A 15,580-nucleotide genomic window follows, 5' to 3' on the forward strand; every position below is an offset into this window, starting at 1 on the left:
TTGCAGAAACCAAATCAGGAGACAAATACCCATTTCCTGAGTTAGATAAGAAATGGACAAGAGTATAACTGACTGTCACAGGGGCCTCTTTACAAAATAGATTGGATAAGTTAATGAAAATAATTGGTCATGAGTGTGTGTGCTTGGTGAATGGAAGTGCAAAATTAAGCATGTTTAAAAGATATGATCAGGTGGCTATACTGGAGGGCAATAATGGAGAATTGAACAGAATAAAAAGAGGAAAGTGGGAAAGAAAAAATAGAAATGGCATTTACTTGCTGATTCTTACAGCAAACCCAAGAGCAGTGCAGAGATGCAAAATTGATGGTGTATACAGAAAAGGAAAACTAGTAAAGAATAAATAAGTCTGGATACACATACAAGCTAGCTGTTTACATTTACAGATGGATACCATGTCTCCGGTATATAGCTGCTTCATATCCCACTGGTTTGCAGTCTAAAATACTCAATGCCTTATACAGGCCATATGTCAGCAGAAGACTCTTCTCTTTGAAGTACATTAGAAACACTAGAGTGTGGAAGTGGGTCTGGCTGCATCATCTGTTAGTCAGGTGCTTAAAGAATGCATTCATTACTGACTTCAACTTAGCAACACTCTAGCAAATGGGTTTTACAAATGTTATAGCTTAATTATAATAGCTTTGACAAATTCCTTAGAGGAAGACCACCTCCCAGCATGTGTTGTGCCTTTCTGAAGTTCATGAGTAAAGCTTCCTCTTCAAATTTCAAGCTTTAATTTCCTGTTTCACTAGCTACTTCACATTTTCACAGGAATACAAATGGATGTGGTATTCAAGTCAAGAGGATGCAACAGTTATGAATAAAATAAGTCAATAGTAAAGGAAAATTAAAGAAAATGTGGATCAGCTGCTGAATGAGATGATGCCCTGGTAACAGCAGACGCTGGGGTGGTAGAGTTACTGAATGTCATCTTTTCTTTAGTTTTTACTGTTAAGAATTCCAGACCCTGGAATTTAGAGAGTCTGGAGAAAGGAAGATTTGCCCTCAGTCAGAAATCTTCTAGTCAAACTTCATACATATAAACCCATGAGCTCCAATGGGATGCATCCACAAGTGCTGAGGGAGCTGGCAGAAGTGGCTACTAAGCTGCTCTCTGTTGTCTTTGAAAGGTCATGGAGAATAGAATCCTGAGGACTAGGGGAGAGGCAATGTTACTTCAGTCTTCAAAAAAAGCAGGGAGGAGCTGGAAAACGATAGGCCAGTCAGCCTCACCTCCATTCCTGGAAATGTGATGTAGCAGCTTATTCTGGATTCCATCTCCAAGCAAGTGGAAGGAAAGAAAGTTATCAAGAATAGTCAACATGTATTCACCAAGTGGAAATAGTGCCTGACCAATCTGGTAGCTTTTTACCAAGCTGAATAGATGAAGAGAAAGAAGCGGATGTAGTTCCTTAATTTCAGGAAGGCTAGGTAAGCGTAGAAAGTGTGAGACAGATGAGTGGGCAGTGAAGTGGACTGAGAACTAGCTGACTGGCAGAGCTGTGAGTTGTGATCAGCAGCATGGAGTCCAGTTCGAGGTCTGTAACAAGCTATGCTTCCCAGAGCTTGGTACGGGGTCTGGTCTTGTTCAACGTCTCCATCAATGACATGGACAAAGGGATAGAGCACACCCTCAGCATGTTTGCTGATAATACAAAGCTGGGAAGAGTTGCTGACACACCAGAAGGTAGTGTTGTCTTTCAATGAGGCCAAGACAGGCTGGAGAGTTGGGTAGAGAGGAACCTGATGAGGTTCAACAAGAGCAAGTGCAGAGTCCAACTCATGGGAAGGAATAGCTGCATGTATTCATACAGGTTAGGGGCTCACCTGCTGGAGACGAGCTCTGAAGAGAAGGACCTGGGTGTCCTGGTGTATGAGAGGCTGACCATGACCTAAGCAGTGTACCCTTGTGGCCAAGAAGACCATTGGAATCCTGAGTGCATTAAAAAGAATATCGTGAGCAGGTCAAGGGAGATCCTCCTCCCCCTATACTCTGCCCTAGTGAGGCCATATCTGAAGTATTGTGTCTGGTTCTGGGCTCCCCAGGTCAAGACAAATTGAGTTGGTCAGGATGCATGAGGATCTTCAAGTCCAACTCCAAAAGTAAAACAAAGAACCTCTCTAGCAGAGGGCTACGAAGATGATTAAGGAGCTGGAATATCTCCCTTATGAGGAAAGAATGAGAGATCTGGGAGTGTTCAGCCTGGAGAACAGGAAACTGAGTGGGGATTTAATCAATACTTGTAAATATATCATGGGTGGTAGTCAAATGGATGGGGCTGTTCAATGGTGCTCAGTGGCAAAACAAGGGACAATAAGCACAAAGTGGAACACATGAAGTTATGTCTGAACACGAGAAAAATTCTTTACTTTCAGGGTGACAAAGCTCTGGAACAGGTTGTGCAGAGAGGTTATGGAGTCTCCTCTGGAGATATTCGAAACCTGCCTGGACACTTTCCGGTGAGAAAGTGTAAGAAATCTGTTTGGGGTGAACAAAATCATTGTAAGAGATCCCTTCCAACACGTAAAATTCTGTGATTCTATGTAATATTTTGACTGAGTTATATTAAAAGATGAATGTTTTCATGGCTCATCAATAATCTTCTTGTTTCTTTTACCTTTCTACATGTTCTGTCACAGTGAGTCATAAAATATATGTAGCTGACTAAGGGGTGGGGTCTTTTTTATTATTATTCATGTGGTTTCTTGGGAAAAATTTAATGAATAAAAGTTATAATTCTTAAACTGTTCTGCTTTGTTCTGTGGAAGTATTGTAGTTGCATGCACTGCTCATTGTTTCCTGAGATAACAGCCTATTTTCTGTGATCTAGATCAAAATCTGCACTTGTCTCAGGTTTATGGCAAAAATAAGCTTAAGAAAAATGGCACCAAACTACATAAACCATTAACAAGAAATCAAAATTTTACTGGGAGTATGATACAGCAAAACTTGATGGCATATGGTTTTGTGTTGTTTTTGTTTTGTTTTGTTCTGGTTTTTTTGCAATAATGAACTTCTCCTTATGTGCTTATTTCTTTTGAGCAATTAGAGATTGCATGGGACAGCTGGTGGAATAAATCAGAAATTAAAGGCATCCTGTACATCTTTGGTTTGCTCTAACAGCGGAACAACTGACCGTGCAACTCTTTAGGTTTTCATTTACATTATTTTCTTTATATTGAATTCTTCACGGTGGTTTTTCTTTTAAAACAAAATAATCTCTTACTTTTCTGGTTTTTACCCAGGGAAAGTAAATGAATGACAAAATAGGAATTATGTCTTAGCATTTAGTGTATTTTCTGTTGTCATCCTCATCATATTGACAGAAGTGCAAAGGAAAAGCTTTAAATTACTTGCTTGAACGCACAAAGAATGTCCACAACAGGAGTAGAAGGCAACCACCTACATGTCCTATGTCTGCTAGTCAGCATGGTTCTGAAAGACAGAAATAAGAAGTAATGCAAGTATCTCCTCTGCAAGATGTCCTTTCATAATTTAAGTTTGGTAATCTCACTGCCGGGGTAGTAGAAAACGTAAGTAAATAGCATTGTGACACTGCAAAGTAGGAAAAAAATGTACTAGGAGGTATCAGCAGATGTTTGGTTCATAAGATTTCATAAGACTTATGCATCTTACAGAACTGGAAAGACCACAACTGGAATATGGTATTCTGTGGTAGGCATTCTCTTCCAGATCATTTAAAGAGAGTCTGGAATACATTTAAAAAAAAAAAAAAAAAAAAAAAAAAAGTATGGATAATTTGGTTTGCAGGGTAAAAATATTTAGCTTAAGAGGGGGAGACTGATAGGGAAACATGAGATTAATCTTCAACTATGCTCATATCTAATGCACAGAAGAAATGATTGATCTGTTCCCTCTCTTCATGACAGGTATGAGCAACACATAATGGATTTCATTTCCAGTAAGGATCCACAAAGTCAAAACATTACATAAGATTTTTTTTATAAGGAAAGAAAGTGAAGCACCACAACAGCTGGTTTAAGGACCCTCGATCTGTGAAGGCATCTCATTACAGGGTAGATGACCCTCTCTGAATGCTGAGGAGTAGCCAGGGGACAGAGTAGCTTTTGGGGTCATTCTATCTCTACTCAATAGTCTTAGCACAAGACACTGAGCACCTAGGCCTTAAATCCCAAATAGTGCAGGCCCCAGTACAGTGTAAAAACTTGGATTTCAAGATTTTAGAATCTCATAAAAGCATAAAATAGTTATGCTATCACATAAGAATCCAATTGATTTTATTGTTACTTCAGAGCCTGCAGATTGCTTGAAACACACCACTGCCAAAGTGGGACCTGTGAACTTCGCCCTGAGTATAGAAATCGGCTGGAACTCAAAATCATGAGAGCATTATTTGAGGCAATCTTAGGGTCTTCCTTTTGTAAATAACATGAGTGAACTGGGTCTTTCTGGACCCGGATCATTTTTGCTGCATGATTTCTTCAGTACTTTACTTAAGTATATTTAGCAAATACAAGTTGGAGTCAAGGGAAGGTAAATTAATGCTCTGTTAATGGAAAGCAACAAATGAACTAATGATGTATTCTCTTATTGACTCAATACTGATATGTGTCTACATAGCCATACCTTACTGAAGTAAGCCCATGGATAAACTTGTGCTTCTGTGAATTTGGTTTGGTACTATAACTTATTATTTACTGTCTTTGGGCTTCAGTGTAATCAGACTGATTTATGTCAGCTGATAACCTGACCCTTTATTTCTAACAGTTAACCACAATGAAAGAATTCATGTTCTTGGTTTAATCTGCTGGGATGCTGGTCCTTTGAAAAGAGGTTGTGTGCAATCAAAATTGCTGGCTACCATGAGCAATAAAAGTTGAGAGGGAGAAAAGTGCAGAAAATGCTATTGAGAAGCACAATAACTTTTCATTTAGATTTTCTGAACAACTTAAACATGCAGCTATTTATCTGGCAAATTCTTTCTGTTCCGGAGGAAAAACTTACTCCATTTCACAAATAACTAGTCTGGTTTTCTGAAAACTAGGATGCTGTCTGGTCTTTCTTCCTTTGCATAGGATTGTTATGTTTTCATTTCTTCAATGCAGTTTGGAGGGATTATCCAAAGGATAGTAGAAAAAAGTTGGTTCTGAGTAAATTTTTTTTAATGAGCATACCAAAACATTGCCAAGATACAATCTGTATTACATATATCTGACAAGATGCAGCTTACTACACTTTGAAACAAAAGCATGAAATAAACTAATTAGTATGAAATTAATATAGAACAAAATGGATGTATTTATCCATACTATCTAGTATTCTGACATCCCTATGCTAATGTTGCACACTGGTTTATCTCCCTCCAGGACAGTAAGTCTTCTTTTTAGCATCTACTGTCTCTCTGAATTGAATCAAGATCAGCCTATTTCTAGGTAGTTTCAGGTGCATAAGTAGTAGAAATACCTTGGAAACCTTGTTGGGAACCTTGAATTTCTCTAAACTATCCTAATGCTGGAGACGAAAGCCCAGGAAACTCTTTTACAGAAACATATGTCACATGACTGAGTGTGAATAAATGCATCTATATATATGACCCTGATGCTGGCCATTACACTCAGGCTGAGTGTAGATTCTTATCTTTAGATGAAGAATCTGAGAATTTAGTTTGCAAGGAAGCAATGAAGAGGAAGCCTTCCCCTGTATCTCTAGTACATTTGTTTCTAGTATGTTTGTTTCTCATAGTTATAAAAACTGGATGGTATTTGGTATTTTAACATCAGTGTTGGGCAGAAGTTTGTAGAAGAGCAGCAAGCTGGATGTGGATGGCCTGGATTACAGCTCAGAGAGTGAGGAACAATGAGAAAACATGACAACAGAAGCTTGAGCAGACAGTAGGAGCTTGAGAGGATTGAACAAAAAGGTTTATAGAGGAGAAAGAAACACCTTTTTTGGATCTGTAGATATAGCATGTTATGAAATGCATTTCAAAGTATCAGTGAGGTAATGTGCAAAGTATTTCCTGGAGCATTTAATCACACGTAGATCAGATCATTACAACAGTACAAAGGTATTTCTTTTTGCCCTTAAACAAAACTTAGTATTATTCTTAGGTAATGAACTCAAGGAAGAAAAAAATATTTTGTGGAATACCTTTGTGAAAAGACATATCAGTATGAAGTATGTCAGTGATCACTTCAAAACTGCATTTATTTCACAGTGAACTTTGTGTGTGTCTGCAAGGGGTATAAAATGGAAAGGCAAGGAAAGCAATTTATTAAAGCCAAGCTGAAGCAAGCATAGATGCCTTGTCATCCATTCCAAAATGGGGATTGTTGCCCTTCCACTCATGCAAAATGTCAGGTAGGACCATTCCAGTTAATTACATTACTGTACTCACTCTGATCTTTCTAAAAATTTCTGAAACTTTGCTTCCTGTTCTCATTTCCTCTGCTAAAAAAAATACTTGCAGAAATGCACATGTAACTGCCAATTGGTCCTGCCTTTCCCACATCCCAATACTTCATCCATTTATCAATACAAATGTTATTGTGTGGGAACTGCAATTTTCTTAGACTTCTGGGGAACATCTGAAAAGTCAAGGCAATGGATTCTTAGGTATACTGGAGATGAGGCAGATCAGATGGGATCCTTCTCACTAACTTCAGATGATACAGTGCACAGATGTAGAACAAGAATGGTAGACTAGCTTAGGTTTAAATGCCTTGTGCTGAGAACACCTCCATACTGGCTTTGTGTCTGAAAATGAAGTAATGGATTACTGGTACTTATTACTGAGCTATTTTCTATGGGATGTACAGCTGAATGGACAAGATCTGAAGGAGGAAGAGAGCAATGACAAATACCTGACCATTTTTTCAGGAGTCAGGGAGAAGGAAGGCGAGGAGTTAATTGGATTCTTTGAGTTAGGAAATTAGGCAGAAGGCTGCAGCAAAGCTTCTGTCTACCTATCTTCACAGGATTGCCTGTGGGATCCCACATTGAGAATGATAGACCATCACTTGTGTGGAGTGGGGTCAGGGCTGTGTATGTATAAAAGCATCACTTGTTATGAAGTTGGAGCAGTGGAGCATGTGTGGCTACCTACGTGAACGTAAGATGTGCTGTGATGGCTGCCAGAATGGTGTGAGCAGGCAGGTTTCCATAAAGAAGCACTCCATCGTATTTCTTCCTGCCCTTCTCTGTACCTCTTTGCCATGATATAGCAGCTGTAAATAATTCCTTCTGTGGCTTTCAGTAACCTAAGGAGCTCTTCTCAGAGAGGCAGCCATTATCTAGACCCAAACAATCATGTGGCATTGTTAGCGATACTGCAAAGATATGAAGAGCAGTGGCCCAAGAATCCTTCATTTCAGTTCTTCAGGACAGCTGTGTTTTGTTGTGGTTTTTTTTTCCCCAGTTTTCTCTCACAAGGCTGTGCAGGTACAGAAACTGATATGTGTGGCTGTAATATTTCAGACTTAACATTTCCTATTTTCCACATATTTGTCTGAGTGGATGAACTGTTACACTACACTCTTCCTAGTTCTTATTTCATCTTTGGGTTATGTATTTGTACTTTTGTATACATATTTTTGAATATAAAAATCGTTGAAGCTCTTTACACTTTTGAAAAAATGTATCATATTCACAGATTATAATATTTTCTTATTAGGTCTTCTGTACAGGACAGTTTTATGTCAGCTTATACTTTATTTTCCTCCTGGTTCAATGGAGAAATTTTTAGAAACAGAGTAAGAAGAAAACATTCTTACCAAAACAATAACAGAGAACTTTCCTTGGTATTCTAAAAAAATATCCTTGAAATAATCACATCTTGCATAAGCTGGCCTTGAAATACGCATGAAAATTATACAAGGTACAAGAAAAAACATATTTCTAGCTATTGGTTTCTTTAATTTAACAGACTGGTCTTTATCTAGCAAGTAGAATAAGTATCTAACAAGAGCTAGACGTGTCCCTAGTAACTGTCATTTTGGAGAGGGTTGACTGCTTGTATCTTTGTAAACCTGACTGAACTCATGCCTTCCAGCCACCAGAGAGCTTTCTCATGCTTTCTCGGATGTTATGTAATATATAACAAGCACTTAAAATACCAGGTGGAGACATCGCTTAGCAAGCACTAACCTAGTTGTGAAAGAGCAGTGGCTTTACTTACTTCATCTGAGTATAATCCCTCATTTACTGTGGTGATGTTTAAACCATTCTGTTGAATATTCAGTTGCCTAATAAAAGTCACTGTCAGTCAGGGTAGTGTCTGACCTTCCCCCAGAATAATGAGGATAATATCCATATCTTAGTTGTGAACTCAAAACAAGATTTACAAAAAGATTACTCTGCATATTTAGGACAGGTTCTTCCCAGAAGAGCTGGAACATCAATAACGAGAGTACAGGACGTTTCTTACTCATTCAAAGTCATATAGCTGTATTAACCTCAAAATGCCATCCTTGTTGTTATTAACTGGTAGCTTATGAACGTAACAGGGACAGGCCATTGATAAAAATAAATATGTTTCTACTAAGGAGGTCTTCTCTAGGAATGAGTCTGCACCAAAAAACAGCTTTCCAAGTTACACCAGTACAAGAACCAGTATCAACAATTCTCTTCTTTCTGCAGCTGTTCTCCAAGATCAGACATTAGAAAGCATATTTCTTACCTTGTGGTTAGTTTGAAAAGGCCTACGTTAACAGGATATATGTGAATTCAGTCCTTTTTTGTTTAACTGGTCAGATTTTCTCACCTGTTTAGTACCACGAACAGGACTTATGCTGGTATTATAGATGTCTCACAATGATTTTTTCTCAGCTTCACCTGCTCTAGCTAGTGATTATTCCTTCTGTTTGGCCAAGTGTTGCTGATTAGGGTGGGTTAGCTAACCAACTACAGCTGTCCACCTGAGCTTTGGGAGAAGCTGTCCCTAGGAATCTTCCTCCAGTGATGTGTGCTTTGTGCCCTGGTGTGACTGCAAGTGGATCACTCACTGTTCTGTAATGAGACTTGACCGTGGCAGCCTGCCATTCTGTGGCTGGGTCAGGCCTTGGCAAAGGTAAAGTACCAAATATATCTCTGGTGCCCTTTTGTTGGTAACAAGTGTGGCATGCAGCATTGCTTCCATTTGGCTGGCTGGTCTCAGTAGGAGTATTGCTAATGTGTGGGGAGGAAGAGGTGGATCATGGGGTGGCAGAAGAATCAGGGGTACTGGTAAATATGTGCTTTGTTTGCTGCTGTTCCTATCAGTACTTAGCAGGTGAGTTTCTGTAATGTTTGTGGACCAGCAGGAGGACATGGAACATGGAGTATGGCTGTGGAACACTTAATATCAAGGAAATCCCCACAAATATGGAAGCAATTATTTTCACTGTAGTTGAGAGCTGAATGATTGTGTGGCCACTGCTGCAGCCTAGCATTAAATATGCAGTAATTGCTGAACTGCAACTTACTGTGAATGATATATCTCCCCATTACCTTTTTTGTGTAGACATAAAGGAAAGAAAAAAAAAGAGAAAAAAAGGAGGGAGGGGGGAAAAAAAACAAATGCTGAGCAGAGTATAAAGTCTGCTTGAGTGCTTTCAAAAGGGTGGACTTCAAAGATTTTTCAGTTTAAATGTTAGATTTTTTTCTCTTACACTTCAATCAAGAAAAATGACATTAGGTTGTGGCATATGTAGGCAATCTCACGTTTCTTTGTAGGTGTCTTGAGATAGGCTGTACAATGTGGTATGAAAGTTTACCATGATTAGTTGTAAGTTATGGTCCTCTGTGTGTAATTGTATTCCATCAGACAAGGAAAAGTGAATATTAAAAAATATGTCTTTTGTTTTTATTTAAATGATTTCTTTGTAGACAGAGTCATCTCTTAGATAATTAAAATGGCATTAATTTTAACTTACAGTCTGTTTATGGGAAATAAATATAATTTTTAAAGTTATGCACCATTATGCTACAGCTGTACATAGTGTTGTTTATTCTGAATGAGGAGATACAATTGTGGCAGAAGAGAAAAAAACAAAGAAGGGAGATTATATGAGTTTTCAGATAAATTTTCTGGTTTTGTTTCCTTTTTGTAGCAAGTTCAACATCATGATGGTCAGGTCATAAAAGGGCTGTTCAGGAAGGTGGTTGAGTAGCTGTTCTTGGGGGTGTTCAAGAAACATTGAAATGTGGTACTAAGGAACATGGTTTAGTGGGGAAATATTGGTGGTAGGTGGATGGTTGGACTGGATGATCTTGGAGGTCTTTTCTGACCTTGGTGATTCTACAATTATACCAGTATGTGATAAAACTCACTAAAATTCAGAAAGCTTAAGATTGTGTCACTGTTAAGGTTAGGCATCTTTCTGAAATGCTTCACTCTTGCTGAGTTTAAATTTCCCTTGCTAAAAATAACACTTAAAATTGAGAATGGGAGCAATTCTATATATTTTTTCTCATTGCAGCATTTTGTACATTGTCAATTCCAGTGATTTGCTTACTTATGTTTTCTTTGTTGTTTTTTTTGTTGTTGTTGTTGTTGTTTGTTTGGCTTTTTAAAATAACTACTGCTAGCATGCTTCTGGAATTAATAGAGAAAACATATACTGTCCCAACATCATTATTAATCTAAAAAACGCATAGAGGAACTCAAAAGCAAACATGACAATACATATATGTGGAATCAGTTTTGTTCTGCCTAATGGTTATCTGGTTCTCACACTGACATTTAAAGGAACGGCCTGACGGCAATGATACTGATACTCCACTTAGCCCATGTTACTCCACACAGACTCAGCCAGTGCCTTTCCCAAGCTGAGCTCCTTAGCTGAAGGCAAGGGCTGACAGGAATGGGCAGAGCAGTACTTGCAGTGATGGGACCTTGATGGGCAGGGGCTGTTTCAGAGGTGGGGTGGGGGCTGAAGGCTAACCATGCTCTTGCTGAGCTTGCCCCAGTCCTTGTTGCCTTAGCTGAGCCAAAGAACAGCTGAGGTGCTCCTCTTGCAAACTGAAGTGCAATCAGGTGATGACAGGTGCTCAGCTGAAGAACGTAACTGCTGGTTTTGTGATGCCCTTTCCATTGCGTGTCCTCAAAGCAAATGCAGACTGTGGTGCTGGCTGGGTGGCTGTTGGTATCGGTGAAAAGTGGAGCCTCTATGGCTTTTTGAGGGGGCTTTGGGGTGAGCAGAGCCTCTACTAATATTTAAGACACTGGTAAACAAAACAATCCTTTTATTTCTAAATCTTCTGGTTTGTGTGTGTAACATGCTGCCCATATGATGTGTAAACCAGTTTACTCAGTGTTTGGTAGTTTCTTGCTGTTGCTCCACAATTTCTGAGCTAGGACAAGTGCTGGCAACAGAATTTTGTTTTCACTTGCATAATTGTAGGAGTCATAAATTGGTGGGAAAACATACTTTTCTTTTTTTTTCTCTCTCAAGGAAAGTTCTTTCCTAATGTCCCATCTAAAAATCTATGGCAAGTATCCTAATGATTTCAGAGGAAACTGGATGGGGCTCCTATGGTGCTCTGAAAATAAAATCTTATAGAAAGTTTATAATGTGTTCCTGTTTCGGCAACATTCCTATGTATAGCTTTTGTCTTGACTGGAGATAAATGTTTTAAATTACTCTGCATAAAATTAAGATTATTGTAGACAAATAGAAATTGGATGGTCTTCTCTTCCTTCCTGCAGTAGGCATCTAGATGTTCCCTGGACATATGTTCAAGTATGTTCAGGTTGTTTGTTTTTTTGTTTTTTTTTTCCAAAAACCTGTATATTTTCCATCCTATTATTTTTCCTTCTTTTTTTCCTCCACTGAGTACTTACTGGCTCACAGATTTTCACTTCATGTGCCCTTTTGAAAGCATATCCCTGTGCTAAGTTGCTAAGTAAGAAAATCAACTAAGCCTGGGACTTTTACATCATGTTAATGTACAGTTGCATGTATCGTTATTCTACAATTTAACACTGAGACAATAATTCGATCAGTTGCTGCCTATGATCTGTGCTACGGTGAGACATGAGTATATATCTCATATACCTGAAGCATGTACAGGCTTAATGGAACCCCTAATTACCCTTCTATCTATTGCAGCGCGTTAAAAGCAGCAGTTCTAAAAGACTACAGCTATGGTTAAAAGAAGTCAGGAAAGAGAAAATAATGTGCAGAAAAAAAAAAACAGTAAAACTATCAAATAAAGAGCGGAGCTCTGAGAAAGGAGGAGGGTTGATTCTAGGCAGCTTAATATAGGTTTTATGGTTTCATGGAAAAAGATAAGTTTTTTGTGGAGTAACAATGTAGCCTGAAAACCAGATATTTCTCCTATCCTGGGATTTACCATAAAGCTATATACTTGGTTTTATATATATGGTTTTGTGTTGAGCTTCTTGGTGTGTTTTTTTTTTAATTAATCCGACTATCTGAATCTGAAGATAAAGTCATTAAACACAAGAAGAAAAAAATTACAGGCAGTGAAAGATAAAATGCATGAAACTAGTGGGATGCTCTTTGAAATAAGTCTACCTAGTGTTCAGTCTAAGATGTTAGCCTGCAATAAGAGGCTGAGCTGATCCTTTTCCATATGACAGGTAGAAATTAGTCAGAAGGGGATGGTTGCTTTGTTGTGATCCTGGATCAAGTGCCAGATGAGTGTATTGTATGGGCTGCGTCTGGCATCAGGAGCCTTTAATAAGTGCAAGAGAGCCTCTGTCCTTATCTCTGACTGAGAAAGTGAGAAGCAAAGAGCAGGTGCTTCTCCTGATGGTGCCCGTGCTGTGGGCTGAAGAGAGATGGAGAATGTTTGGCTGCTGAATTCCAGAAAGTATTTCTATTGAAGGATTTGAATGGGCATGGTGTTACCATGACAAGGAGGCTGAGGGCCAAGCCCTGCTTTTAATAATATTAGTACAAAGTCAGCCCAGAAGAAGAAATCCAATAAAAATACTAATTATTTTCTTGTTCTCTCATATCTTCTGTGCAATACTTAGCTTCTTTTCTTTATCTCCTGTTGTTTTCTTGTGAATTTTTGTAATCTTCAGCTGACTTGAATGTGGAATACCTCAAGACTGAAAAAGTATTTATAGTTAGATACTGAATCTTCATGGTTGAAATTCTTTCTAATTAGCTTGTTGTTTTTTTATTATTATTGTTGTTTTTGTTTTGTGACTTTTTCTTTAGTACTGAAGTACCCAGATAAGAAATTAGTGTTCTTAGCACAAAATGATTGTGAGTTTCAAACATATTTACGTAGTTCAAGTCAAAGGAATCTTACCTTCACATGAATATTAAGAATGTTATATTCAATGATGTAATGTTGATGCCTCTTCCACATTGTGCTGTACGTCTCTGCAAAAAATACTTCTGTTGGAGACTAGTTAAAGTTTCACTTCTCACTCATTAATTTTTTTAGATACATTAAAACCATAAATTGGCAGTAGCCAGTCTCTCAATTTCTGATCTCCTACTTCCATTCCATGGTACCATAGAAATAGGACCAGAATAAAGAAAAAGCAAAGCTTTTTTTAATGGTGGGAATATGAACTTAGGAGTGATAAAGTGCAACAAAGTTGGATGCCAAATTCTGTGCTAAGGCAACTAGGTGAAGACCCTGCTCTTGTTTGCGTGGTTTCAGGAAGAGCTATTGAGCTACTGGGCTCCGTGGGACTTGATGCAAGTACAACTGTGCCCCCATGTGGATGTCAACACCGCTCTAGCATTTACACCACCTCTCAGGTGCCCGGTCTCCAAAACTCCTGTTGCTTTCAGCAAAAGTGGAACTATGACTGAAAATTTCTACTTTGAAGTACCCTTCAGGCATAGACTTTGTTCCATGTTTCTGGGTGCAGCCAGGAGAAAAAATAGTATTTCTCTTTGTATAAAAGGGTGTTTCTTTTTCTTTTTTAGTAGTTGTGCTTGCTTTCCACTTTATATGCAGATGCTGGTGTTCTTTTTATTTAACCAAATTGATTTTTTCCTCTAGCTCACACCCTATACATTCAATGGCTTCTGCTTCATTTCTTAATAATAGCCCAGCTGCCTCTGGTTTTTATGTGTCTTTGTTGATGCATTACCTAGTTATGCCTCCTGAGAGTTTGCTTGCTGAGGTTTTATAAAACCCAGTGGAAACAGTCTTAGAGAATATATCACTTTACAGAGCAACACCTATTCAGCTTCCATTCCATTTCACTGAAAGTGCCCTTTGAACAACTTAAGCTTAAAAATAAATTTAGAAGCAGAGTGTGACATTAACTTAAAGAGTGAAACAAGATCTCACCCAGGATTTTAAAAATATATATAAAGAGAAATTCAGTTAATGCTGTGACAGTCTCTGTTAATAACAAAGTGAGGATGAGATGACCCTCCCCCCCTCCTTACTTCCTTGATGATGGGCATGACTCAAGTATCAAGTTCCAAAGTGCACTCCCCTTATCTTGACATCTATGTCTGGATGAAAATAGCAGCTGAGGTTTTGACTGAAAAACCCTGCAAATTGGAGCACTGTAGGAAAGATGTTAGAGAAATCTCAAATCTATGGTGAACCATCCTACACTACTGCCTTTCAAAGGCCTTTTATTTAAGCAAAGAGCAAAGCTGTGAGCATTTGGAAAAGCCTGCCTGGAGAGCAATTTCTATTCCTACAGCAAAAAAAAAAGAGGAGGGAGAAAGCCCCTTCAGATTTGCAAGCCTAAAGAGAGCTTGATTAAAGTAAATCAAAAGGAGAAATATGAATAAATGGGGAAGAAAAATTTAACTCCATGTTTAGCAGATCTAGTGTCTTCATTTTGGGCTTGCAAACTTTCCCCCTGAATGATCTTGTGTTCAAATAAAACTATCTATTTATATTTGGAAATCCAATAACTATTGGCAGCATTCTGGTATGCTTTTTTTATCCTGAGCCTAACAAGTGAGCGGCAATGAATATGCGAGCTTTTCTTAGTGAGCCCAGAGGGTCTTGTGCACTGAGGTTTCAAACTCTCGGCAGCTTTCTTGCTGCTCCTCCAAAGAAGGGCCATATAAAGTACAAAAGGGCCTATGGATTCAGCTTAGAACAGAATTGATTTTTTTTTTTCCCCTGATTTATTCACAGAGGCATTATTCTGGTTCCCATTGAAGTAATTGGCAAAGTTAATGCAGGTTCCTGGGAGAGCGGGATTGGGTGTTAATGTAACAGCCTGTTTGCAGCCACACGCAGGGCCCTTGGTTTCAGCACACCGTGATACTAGAGCAAAGTGTGTGGCTTTGAGCTGGCTGAGCAGCCCTGTGGTGAATGGAGTTTACCACCCCTTCATTTGGAACTGGGAATATTAACTTGATGCTCTTGTCTGAACAATCATGGATGGAAATGACAGCATGCTGGCAAAAAAGAGGTGGTATGCAATGAGATATAGGAATCTCTTGGCTATCTGAGGCAAAAAAGAGAGATGAGAGAATGATGGCAGATATGGATATAGTCCCTATTTTTTCACATCCCTGATGTCTCCCCTGTTGCGTTACCAGCGGCTGTGGATGGGTGTGCTCCCTCTGGAAGGTGCAGGCCTGCACTCAAACAGTAAAATGAGGCATGAAAATAAATTGCCTGCAT

At 38.7% G+C, this 15,580-nt stretch overlaps 2 long non-coding RNA genes across 3 annotated transcripts in view; both read left to right on the forward strand.

Annotated features, from left to right (window-relative positions):
* LOC128072929 (uncharacterized) overlaps positions 1 to 4,180 on the forward strand; it is a 261,184-nt gene extending 257,004 nt beyond the window's left edge. The window contains exon 8 of the long non-coding RNA XR_008202525.1: positions 3,913 to 4,180. This is a non-coding gene — a long non-coding RNA (uncharacterized LOC128072929). The remainder of the gene's footprint in view (positions 1 to 3,912) is intronic.
* Positions 4,181 to 6,225: 2,045 nt separating this feature from the next.
* LOC128072962 (uncharacterized) overlaps positions 6,226 to 15,580 on the forward strand; it is a 64,178-nt gene continuing 54,823 nt past the window's right edge. For both annotated transcript variants that reach the window (XR_008202547.1, XR_008202548.1), the window contains exon 1: positions 6,226 to 6,364. This is a non-coding gene — a long non-coding RNA (uncharacterized LOC128072962). The remainder of the gene's footprint in view (positions 6,365 to 15,580) is intronic.

The sequence above is a fragment of the Tympanuchus pallidicinctus genome, unplaced genomic scaffold (genome assembly GCF_026119805.1).
Source record: "Tympanuchus pallidicinctus isolate F22 unplaced genomic scaffold, pur_lepc_1.0 scaffold10, whole genome shotgun sequence".
NCBI classification, from domain to species: Eukaryota; Metazoa; Chordata; class Aves; order Galliformes; family Phasianidae; genus Tympanuchus; species Tympanuchus pallidicinctus.